This window comes from Callithrix jacchus, chromosome 3, assembly GCF_049354715.1.
Source record: "Callithrix jacchus isolate 240 chromosome 3, calJac240_pri, whole genome shotgun sequence".
NCBI lineage: Eukaryota > Metazoa > Chordata > Mammalia > Primates > Cebidae > Callithrix > Callithrix jacchus.
This window is the reverse complement of record NC_133504.1, coordinates 189,419,423-189,430,118: the sequence shown is the minus strand read 5'-3', so window position 1 is coordinate 189,430,118 and position 10,696 is coordinate 189,419,423.

Genomic DNA, 10,696 nt, shown 5'->3' with positions numbered 1-10,696 from the left:
GCCTTCAGCAGGATGCTGTGTCCTTCTGGAAAAACCCCTGGTGTCTGGGAATGCATCCTTGCTTTCTGGCAAAACAGGACGTTCGAGGACTTTCCAGATATTTCCTCCCTAGGATGTGGACTCAGTGGCCTCCGAGGATCCTTGGCATCTTCCATTGTAGAGGAGACTCCAGGCACAGGAACAAGGGACCCATGGCTCGTCGTAGAGATAGGATTGGAGAAACATTATCTTTCTCTAAACAACAGTCATTTTCGCGATTTCCCCAGTTGCACATATGACGCTGCTGCCATTCTTTCCCCTAGTGCTGGGCCTCTCACATGGATGTGGGCAAGGCTGTGGTCTCGGAGTCTGTGGCACCAGAGGGCTGTGAGGAGGTGGAGGCTGGAGGTGATAGCTGCCCCAGTGTGCAAGGGGCCAGGTCTGGCCAGCTCCCCTGTCTGCACGGCTTCCTTCATCCTGACCCGTCGTGACCCCGTGTCCCTGGAGAGTGGCCTCTGCCCTGGTCACAGTCCCCGCCCTGTTCTTATGGTTCCAGGACACCCTGACTGACCCATGTTGACCACTGTGGACCCAGCCATGCCCGGAGCCACAGAGCAGAGACCGGTGTCTTCCAGGGCCTTGCTCAGAGCAGGCTGCTGGGACAAAAAGCATTTCCTGCCTCTCTTTCTCCCTCTCTCCCTTCCTCCCTTCCTTCCTTTCTCCCTCCCTCCTTCTCTCCCTTCCTTCCTCCCTCCTTTCCTTCTTTCCTCCCTCCCTTCCTTCCCTCCCTCCCTCCCCTTTCCTTCTCCCTCCCTCTCTCCTTATCTTCCTGCCTTTCTCCTTCCCTCTCTCCCTCCCTTCCTCTCTCCCTCTCTCCCTCCTTCCCTTCCTCTCTTTCTTCTCTTCTTCCTTCCTTAATTTATTAACCAAAAAATTCCCTACTGAGCACCTCTGTGTGCAGTGTAGCAGGCTAGCCTGTATGTCTGAGCCGAGCCTAAGGCAGGGGTGACCCCTCCTGAGAGCTGCACTACTATTAGGGAAGGGCTCCCATCACACAGGAGGCTCTGCGGCCGACAGGCATGGGCTCTGCTGCTGACTTGCCCGTGTCCTCGGCACAGGCTCACACCTGAAGTCAAGCTCTGGTGGCTGAGGCAGCCTAACAAGAGCCGGCTCCTGCCTGCCTGAGCAGAGATGAGCCAGAAGCCCTACTCCGTTTTGCTGTTAGTGACAGCAGGCCTGCTACGAGCACCGTGTCCCGCCATTGCCCACCTCACAGTGCTCTATGAGGATGCTGCAGCTGCCTGTGCTTCTCTGTTGGCTGAGAACAGAGCAAGGAAGGAGCAGCAGAGTGAAGGACATGCTCCACTAAAAGTAACAGCCCAGAGAGAGGAAGAGAGAGTGAGGAGTGAGGAGGGAGGAGGGAGGAGTGAGGAGGGAGGAGTGAGGAGGTGAGGAGGTGAGGAGTGAGGAGTGAGGAGGTGAGGAGTGAGGAGGTGAGGAGTGAGGAGGTGAGGAGGTGAGGAGTGAGGAGTGAGGAGGTGAGGAGGTGAGGAGTGAGGAGGTGAGGAGGTGAGGACGTGAGAAATGAGGAGTGAGGAATGAGGAGGTGAGGATGTGAGGATGTGAGGAGGTGAGGAGTGAGGAGTGAGGACGTGAGAAGTGAGGAGGTGAGGGGTGAGGAGTGAGGAGGTGAGGAGTGAGGATGTGAGGAGATGAAAAGTGAGGAGGTGAGGGGTGAGGAGTGAGGACGTGAGAAGTGAGGAGGTGAGGAGTGAGGAGTGAGGAGGTGAGAAGTGAGGAGGTGAGGAGTGAGGAGTGAGGAGGTGAGGAGGTGAGGAGTGAGGAGGTGAGGAGTGAGGAGTGAGGAGGTGAGGAGTGAGGAGGTGAGGAGTGAGGAGTGAGGAGGTGAGGAGTGAGGAGTGAGGAGTGAGGAGGTGAGGAGTGAGGAGGTGAGGAGTGAGGAGGTGAGGAGGTGAGGAGTGAGGAGTGAGGAGTGAGGAGGTGAGGAGTGAGGAGGTGAGGAGTGAGGAGTGAGGAGGTGAGGAGTGAGGAGTGAGGAGGTGAGGAGTGAGGAGGTGAGGAGTGAGGAGTGAGGAGTGAGGAGTGAGGAGGTGAGGAGGTGAGGAGTGAGGAGTGAGGAGTGAGGAGGTGAGGAGTGAGGAGGTGAGGAGTGAGGAGTGAGGAGGTGAGGAGTGAGGAGGTGAGGAGTGAGGAGTGAGGAGGTGAGGAGTGAGGAGTGAGGAGGTGAGGATGTGAGGAGTGAGGAGTGAGGAGGTGAGGAGTGAGGAGTGAGGAGTGAGGAGGTGAGGAGTGAGGAGTCAGGAGGTGAGGAGTGAGGAGGTGAGGAGTGAGGAGTGAGGAGGTGAGGAGTGAGGAGGTGAGGATGTGAGGATTGAGGAGGTGAGGAGTGAGGAGGTGAGGATGTGAGGAGTGAGGAGTGAGGAGTGAGGAGGTGAGGAGTGAGGAGTGAGGAGGTGAGGAGGTGAGGAGTGAGGAGGTGAGGAGTGAGGAGGTGAGGAGGTGAGGAGTGAGGAGTGAGGAGGTGAGGAGTGAGGAGTGAGGAGGTGAGGAGTGAGGAGTGAGGAGTGAGGAGGTGAGGAGTGAGGAGTGAGGAGGTGAGGAGTGAGGAGTGAGGAGGTGAGGATGTGAGGAGTGAGGAGTGAGGAGGTGAGAAGTGAGGAGTGAGGAGTGAGGAGGTGAGGAGGTGAGGAGTGAGGAGTGAGGAGGTGAGGAGTGAGTAGTGAGGAGGTGAGGAGGTGAGGAGTGAGGAGTGAGGAGGTGAGGAGGTGAGGACGTGAGAAGTGAGGAGTGAGGAATGGGAGGTGAGGATGTGAGGAGGTGAGGAGTGAGGAGTGAGGACGTGAGAAGTGAGGAGGTGAGGGGTGAGGAGTGAGGAGTGAGGAGGTGAGGAGGTGAGGAGTGAGGAGTGAGGAGGTGAGGAGGTGAGGAGTGAGGAGTGAGGAGGTGAGGAGGTGAGGACGTGAGGATGTGAGGAGGTGAGGAGTGAGGAGTGAGGACGTGAGAAGTGAGGAGGTGAGGGGTGAGGAGTGAGGAGGTGAGGAGTGAGGATGTGAGGAGATGAGGAGTGAGGAGGTGAGGAGTGAGGAGTGAGGAGGTGAGGAGTGATTAGGTGAGGAGTGAGGAGTGAGGAGGTGAGGAGTGAGGAGTGAGGAGGTTAGGAGTGAGGAGGTTAGGAGTGAGGAGGTGAGGAGTGAGGAGTGAGGAGGTGAGGAGTGAGGACGTGAGAAGTGAGGAGGTGAGGAGTGAGGAGGTGAGGAGGTGAGAAGTGAGGAGGTGAGGGGTGAGGAATGAGGAGGTGAGAAGTGAGGAGGTGAGGAGTGAGTAGGTGAGGAGGTGAGAAGTGAGGGGTGAGAAGTGAGGAGGTGAGGAGTGAGGAGGTGAGGAGGTGAGGAGTGAGGAGTGACGAGTGAGGAGGTGAGGAGGTGAGGAGTGAGGAGTGAGAAGTGAGGAGGTGAGGAGTGAGGAGGTGAGGAGGTGAGGAGTGAGGAGTGACGAGTGAGGAGGTGAGGAGTGAGGACATGAGAAGTGAGGAGGTGAGGAGTGAGGAGGTGAGGAGGTGAGGAGTGAGGAGTGAGGAGGTGAGAAGTGAGGAGGTGAGGAGTGGGGAGACTGGCAGGGGCTGACTGCAGTCATGTCTGTGGGATCCTGGCATCTAGTCCTTGCCTTGATTCTTTTCCTGAAACCCTCAGGCTGGCCACACAGCATAGGGACCCGAACAGCCTTTCAATTCTGTCCATGGTCTGGTTCTGGGATGGCAGGACCCGAGCTTTGTGGCCTAGGAATCCCAGAGCCTGGGCCTCATGGTGTCCTGAAAGGCCTTTTCCCAGGCAGGGCAGATAGGCGGGCCATCCAGGTCCTGATGAGCCCCAGGATCCCTGTGGCCTAGCCCAGCCTTGCCTGGTGTCAGCTGTGAGCGTCTGGACTGGCCAGGATTCCTGGGGTCCATGGGATGGAGTGGAAATGGCCCTGGGCAGAGGGGATGACATGTGGTGTTCTGAGGTGGTGAGGGAGTGTGGGCTCAGAGCGCCTGGGGCTGGGGGCTTCGGAACCCATCTTCCTCCAGATGGTATCTCCGTGTGGTCCATTTCCTGTGTTAGAACCCCACAGATTCATTTATTTCACCAACCCCTGCCCCCCGCCAGACATCTGCTGTTTAACAAGGTGGTGAGGAGGAAGAAGGAAAGCCCTGGACTGGATTTCTCAGACACTTCCTCATCTTGGTTCATTGGACAGGTGAGGCCAGACTCAGGCCTGATCCAGCTCCCCAGATCCTAGCCCCACCCCCTCCTCCCACAGGCTTGGGACTAGCTCTGGGGGCCCTGGGGAACCTCTGGGGACCTTGTTGGGGGGCCTTCTGCCTGCAGCAACAGCGTTCTTGTGGGGGCAGCTTACCAGATCCAAGCCTGGAGGACCGAAATGAGATTCAGAAGAAAGCTTCATCGCCTCCTGTCCTCAGCTGGTGGCGATGAAAACTTTAGACAAACACACATTCCTTTCACAGTGGCTGCCCCGAGCCCTTCTTATCAAAATCAGGCCTTTGAAAAATGTTTTTGGAGAACAGGAGGTTGCTGTGAACCGCTGGGTTCGGGCAGAGGCACCATTCGTGACAGAGACGGTTGCTCAGTCTCCGTGCCCAGACCCAGCGGCCTCAGTGGCTGAGTGTAAGTCACCTCCCCTTCTCCTTATCAGCAAGGGTCTCCTGCAGGTCCTGGGGGTGCTGCTTGCTTAGTGGACTTCTATGCAGTTGGCTCCAGGTTCAGGGGTCCTGGTCCTGCCCTGCAGCAGAACCCTTCATTCTGGGATTTGGTGAGCTGTCATTACACGCTCTCCTGCTTGGAGGTGGGTGGGAGGTGGATGTCCACACTTGTAACTGTGCCAGTGCCCCGGGCCTCCTGGAGGACAGCTGGGGGTGCCCAGAGCACAGTGGGCATGCAGGGCCCAAGGCCTGGGTTCCCTGGCTAGGGACATAGGCGTTGCTGGGGGTTGGGGGCATGGGTGCCATTGGAGGTCTGGAGGTGTGGGTGCTGTCAGGGGTTTGGAGGTGTAGGTATTGTCAGGGGTCTGGGAGTGTAGGTGTTAGGGGTCTGGGGGTGAGGATGTTTTTGGGGGTCTGGGGGTGTGGGTGTTGTTGGGGGTCTGGGGGCATGGGTGCCTTTGTAGGTCTGGAGGTGCGAGCACCTTTTGGTGTTCAGGGCATGGGTGTCTTTGGGGGTCTGGGGGTGCAGGTGCTGTCATGGGTCTGGGGGCATAGGTGTTTTTGAGAGCCTTGGGGTGTAGATATTTTGGGGGGTTAGGGGCTTGGGTGTGGTTGGAGGTTGAGGGCATGGGTGTTGTTGGGGTTCTGGTGGTGTAGGTGTTGGGGTTCTGGGGTTGCAAGTATTGGGGATCTGGGGCTGTGGGTGTTTTCAGGGGTCTGGGGGTGTGGGTGTTGTTGGAGGTTAAGGGCATGGGTGTTGTCGGGGGTCTAGGGGTGTAGGTGTCAGGGGTCTGGGGTGTAGGTGTTGGGGGTCTGGGGGTGTGGGTGTTGGGGGTCTGAGGGTGTGGGTGTTGTTGGGGGTCTGGGGGTGTGGGTGTTGGGGATCTTTAGGTGTAGGTGTGTTGGGGGTCTGGTGGTGTAGGTGTTTTTGGGGATTGGGGGTTAGGTGTTGGGGATCTGGGGTGTAGGTACTGAGGGTCTTGGGGTGTGGGTGTTGTCTGGAGTCTCGGGATGTAGGGTGTTGTTGGAGTCTGATGGTGGGGTATTGTCTGGGGTCTGGGAGTATAGGTGTTGTTGAGGGTCTTTGGGTGTAGGCGTTGGGGGTCTGGGAGTGTAGGTGTTGTCAAGTGTCTGGGGGTATGGGTGTTGTTGGGAGTCTGGGGGTTTGGGCGTTGTCAGGGATTTGGAGGTGTTGGTGTTGTTGGGGGTATGGGGTGTGGGTTTTTTTCAAGGGTCTGAGGGTATGGGTGTTGTCTGGGATCTAGAGGTATAGGTGTTGTTGGGGTCTGGGGGTGTGGGTGTTTGGGGTCTGGAGGTGTAGGTGTTGTCAGGAGTCTGGTGTAGATGTTGTTGTAGGTCTGGGGGTGTAAGTGTTGTTGGGAGTCTGGGGGTTTAGGTGTTGGTGTTGTTGGGGGTCTGAGGGTGTGGGTTTTGTCAAGTGTCTGAGGGTATGGGTGTTGTCTGGGGTCTAGAGGTGTAGGTGTTGGGGTCTGGGGGTGTGGGTGTTGTTTGGGGTCTGGAGGTATAGCTGTAGGTGTTTGTGGTCTGGATATGTGGTGATGACAGGAGTCTGGGGGTGTGGGTATTGTCAAGGGTCTTAGGGTCATGGGGGTGTTGGTGTTGTTGGGGGTCTAGTGGTGTGGGTGTTTAGGGTCTTGGGGTGTGGATATTGTCTGGAGTCTGGGGGTGTGGGTATTGTTTAGGGTCTGTGGGTGTAGGTGTCAGGGGTCTGGGGGTGTGGGTGTTGTCAGGGGTCTAGGGATGTGGGTGTTGTCGGGGGCCTGGGGGTGTAGGTTTCAGGGGTCTGGGTGTCTGGGTGTTGTCAGGGGTCCAGGGATGTGGGTGTTGTTAGGGGCCTGGGGGTGTAGGTTTCAGGGGTCTGGGCGTCTGGGTGTTGTCATGAGTCTGGGGTTTAGGAGTTGTCAAGGGTTTGGGGGTGTGGGTGTTGGGAGTCTTTGGGTGTAGGTGTTGTTGGGGGCCTGGGGGTGTAAGTGTTGGGGGTTGCAGCTGTGGGTATTGTCAGGGGTCTGAGGGTGTGGGTGTTTTGGGGGTCTTTGAGTGTAGGTGTTTTTGGGGGTCTGGGGGTGTAGGTTTCAGGGGTCTGGGCCATGGGTGTTGTCCAGGGTCTGAGGGTGTGGGTGTTGTCAGGAGTCTGGGGGTGTGGGTGTTGTCAGGGGTCCAGGGCTATAGGTGTTGTTGGGGGCCTGGGGGTGTAAGTGTTGGAGGTTGCAGCTGTGGGTATTGTCAGGGGTCTGAGGGTGTGGGTTTTTTGGGGGTCTTTGAGTGTAGGTGTTTTTGGGGGTCTGGGGGTGTAGGTGTTGGGGGTCTGGGCCATGGGTGTTGTCCAGGGTCTGAGGGTGTGGGTGTTGTCAGGGGTCTGGGGGTGTGGATGTTGTCAGGAGTTGGGGTGTGGCTGTTGTTGGCCATGTGCCCCATTTATTCCTGCTGATGGAGGCAGCTGTGCCCAGGAGGCTGGATGGTCAGGACGTTTTGCACACCACAGACACCTCTGTGTTGTTTTCCAGCCTCTTGCTGCCGACAATGGCGGTCTGTCTGGGGTCTCGGGGTGTCCTCTGTCTCTGAGGTCTTCTGCCTGCTCAGCCCAGCACTGGCTCTCTATTTCTTTGGCCTGAGGACCCGTCCTTCCACCCTCTGGCAGTGCTCTCTCATTCTGGGCTCTCCCCTAGTGTGTGGCTTCATGATGCCACAGGCCCCTCTGTGCAGCTCGCTGGCTCCTCGGTGCCTTCTCTGCTTGGATGTGTCTGCCTGGCTGGTCCTGCTGTTGGCTGTGGCAAGCTGGGAAGCCCATCTGTGGCCCTGGGCTTCTCAGAGGTGACATTCTTCATGGAGGGAGCTAACGGTGGCTCGCTGTTTATAGTGCACAGAAATCATTTCCTCCTGTATCGCTGCTGTAATTTGCTTCGTAATTTCTGTGAGGGCTGATGCTCCCCTGTGTCTCCTTCCCACACACACCCCTCCCTGTGAGGTGGGCTCCCATTCCCCCTGGCCTGGCTTCATTAGTTCTCTGTCCTTGGCTGGTTTGGCTTCTCCTCTGGGTATGGGAGCTGGATCAGGCCTGTGCCATGATTGGTCAGGCCCAGTTCTGGGCAGAAGGAGCCACCTCCATCCTGTCCTGGCCCCCTGTACTGGCTCCCAAATGGCCCTGTGGGAGAGGGACTCTGGGCAGAGCAGGGCCTGTGGTTTCTCTCTCCCATTTCTCACCTATGCATGCCTTTTTCCAATGTTTTAGTCTTTTATTTTTTTGAAAGAGTGTCTTGTTCTGTCACCCAGGCTGGAGTGCAGTGGTGAAATCTGGGCTCACTGCAGCCTCTGCCTCCTGGGTTCAGATGATTCTCCTGTTTCAGCCTCCGAGTAGCTGGGGCTACAGGCACCTACCACCACGCCCAGCTAATCTCTGTGTTTTTAGTAGAGACAGGTTTTCACCATATTGACCAGGATGGTCTCAAACTCCTGACCTCAAGTGACCTGCCTACCTCAGCCTCCCAAAGTGCTAGCATTATAGGCATGAGCAACTATGCCTGGCTCAAGTTTTTAGTCTTAATAAACTACTTTTTGGAACAGTTTCAGGTTACATCAAAATGCAGAAGAGAGTCCAGAGAGTCTCCCCACACCCCACCCAGTTCCCCGTCATTGGCGTGTGCTGTTCCCCTGGTGTGTGTGTCACAGCTACGAACCTGATGCACACGTGTCATTGTGAACTAAAGCCCCACTGGGTTCCAACCTCCTCCATCTTCACTTGGTGCCTTCCTCGGGTGCAGGATCCCTCTGGGACCCCACGTCTCGATGCATTCCCACTTTCCAAGACAGTGCTCTCTCCCCTCCTTCTCACTATCTTCTCATCTGCTCTTAAGGAGTGAGGAGTTAGGTGCCCTCTCCCTGAGGGTGAACTTCAAAGAAAGGTTAAAAGCACCTGTACCATTTTGTTCACTGCCTTGGCTGCATTTGTCATCATAGGTTGAATGGTGGCCACCCAAACATGAGCCAGTGCCTGGAGTTGTGCAGGGGTCTTATCTGGAGAAAGGGTCCAAGCAAGTGTGATCAAGGATCTTGAGATGAGGAGGCAATTCTGAATTATCCGAGTGGGATCTGCACCCAGCAACATGTCAGGGGAAATTTTTTAAGAGAAAATATGAAGGATATTTGAGACAGACAGAGGAGAAGCTACCCTGAGCGTGTGCAGGCAAAGACAGAAATGAGGTGACACGCCCTGGCTGAGGAAGGGCCATGGCCACTGGGAGCTGGAAGAGGTAAAGTGGAGCCTCCCCTAGAGCTTCACAAGGAGCACAGCCCTGCCAGCAACTTCATTTTGGCCTTCGGGTGTCCAAAGACCAAAATCAGACTTTTGAATAATGTTTGGAGATAGCAGTGTTATAAATAAACTTTTGGTGCCACAGAAGAAAGAGTGCTCAAATATAAATTTTCCCAGCAAGGCAATTTACTTCTATAGCAGAGTGCATCTCATGGATGGAGCAATGGTGAGGGCACAGCTGAACAGGGGAGGGGAGGGGTTCTTATCCCTGATGCAGGCAGCCCCCACTTCTGTGTCATTTCCCCATTGGCTACAGTTGGACCACACGGTCGAAGTTAGTTCTGATTGGCTATTGTCAAGAGAGCAGGGGTACAAGCCAGAGTGACAGGATGAGTAGTTTCGGCAGCAAAGACAGTTACGGAACAGGTGACTAAATGTGACTCAGGTCAGAGCAGGTGACCAGGGGTGATTCAGGATGAAGCAGGTGACCAGGGGTGATTCAGGATGAAGCAGGTGACCAGGGGAACAGATGTGAACTACTGATTAGAACTGGTGGAAATGTTTACTGAAACTAGGGGCAGGGAGATGAAGAGAATGAGGAAGTTAAACTTTAAAATGGAGAACAAAGTACGGAACGCACTGACATACTGACTCTGAAGAGAAACTTAGAACTCACTGTACTGATCAGTTTCCCGCTCTGGAATCTTACAGTTCTTTCTCTTCAGACTTCCCTAGTATGTCTTGGCTTAGCTGTTTTGCTTGATTCTCTAAAAGAAGCTTTTCTGAATAAGGTGGAGGAGAGTTGAGGGAGGTGTTATTAAGTGCTGTTTCTGTGATTTGCATCAGCCCACACAGAGGTGTGGTGTGATATGGCACCTGACGAGAATGAGTACACCTCTTATGTCTGTGAGAGAAGTAAGAATTGAGGCTGTGATTCCTTTTTATTTATCAAACCGTTTTTTAAGCCACCCTGTGAAGGGGTCATTTACCCCTGAGTTTTTGGATAGAGCAGCGGGAGCTTGTAATCACTTAGACCTAAGTCATTGTATGGAGCAGTTAGATAGCACTGGCTAGACCTCCAAGGGCTTAGACCCGACTCGTTGGATGAGCAGTTAGACCTTGCAGGGCGTTTGTTATACTTCTATGGGGGCAGCATTGCTTTGGATGAAGGTACAACATTGACTTTTAATAATGACGCAAGTTCCTCCTCTTTTTGCTAATGTTGCATCTGAGGCTATTGCATGTTTTAAAGCCGTCTGGCCGGTGGCCTTTAATTCTCAGCTATTCCTTTAACACCATCTCTTATAAGTTAATAAACCACTGTTGATGGTAATAAACGTGATTTATCCAATCTATGTTTTCGTTACTTGTCACCCGCCAGAACATTGACTGAGGTTCTGCAGCTATCTGATCTCAGGCTTTCAATTGATCTGGAACTCCTCGAGGGACTCCAATGCATCTAAACAGGTGTGAGAGTCGGAAGACTCACAAGGGGCTTCTCCTGCTTTATGAGGTTGTATTTTTCCTTCCCCTGGTTGATGAAATGCCAGGGTGAAAGGGACAGCCAACTGGTCTAGAGCCCGAGTGCCACTCCAGTTACGCGGCAGAGTGTCTAGTGAAGGTCACAACAGCACCTCACATCTGCTCGGGGACAGTCTAGTGAAGGCCACCACAACAGCAGCTCACATCTGCTCAGGGACAGTCTAGTGAAGGCCACCACAACAGCAGCT